A 799-nucleotide genomic window follows, 5' to 3' on the forward strand; every position below is an offset into this window, starting at 1 on the left:
TTCTTCTTTTGCTCGAGGGCGAGCAACATTCTAAGTTTGGTGTGGTAAAAGCATAGCTTTTTTGTTTTTTCCATAACCATTGATGGCACCTAAGGCCAGAGAAACCTCTAGAAAGAGGAAAGGGAAGACAAAAGCTTCCATCAAGGGTCTATAGCTCAGTGGTAGAACATTTGACTGCAAATCAAGAGATCCCTGAGATACCTCAAGGGATACATTTTCTTCCACACAATTATTGGAAGCAACTAAGGGTGGAACATCAAGAGCACTCCATCATCCTTCATGAAATCAGAGAAGATCTAAAAGCACTGAAGGAGGAGCAACAAAGGCAAGGAAGAGACATAGAAGAGCTCAAGGACATCATTGATTCCTCAAGAAGGAAATCCCACCATCACTAAGGTGGATTCATTCCTTGTTCTTAATTCTTCTACTTTTCGTTTTCCATGTTATGTGCTTATCTATGTTTGTGTCTTCATTACATGATCATTAGTAGTTAGTAACTTTGTCTTAAAGTTATAAATGTCCTATGAATCCATCACCTCTCTTAAATGAAAAATGTTTTAATTCAAAAGAACAAGAAGTACATGAGTTTCGAATTTATCCTTGAACTTAGTTTAATTATATTGATGTGGTGACAATGCTTCTTGTTTTCTGAATGTATGCTTGAACAGTGCATATGTCTTTTGAAGTTGTTGTTTAAGAATGGTAAATATGTTGGCTCTTGAAAGAATGATGACTAGGAGACATGTTATTTGATAATCTGAAAAATCATAAAAATGATTCTTGAAGCAAGAAAAAGCAG

This window comes from Arachis ipaensis, chromosome B10 (assembly GCF_000816755.2).
Source record: "Arachis ipaensis cultivar K30076 chromosome B10, Araip1.1, whole genome shotgun sequence".
In the NCBI taxonomy this organism is placed as follows: domain Eukaryota; kingdom Viridiplantae; phylum Streptophyta; class Magnoliopsida; order Fabales; family Fabaceae; genus Arachis; species Arachis ipaensis.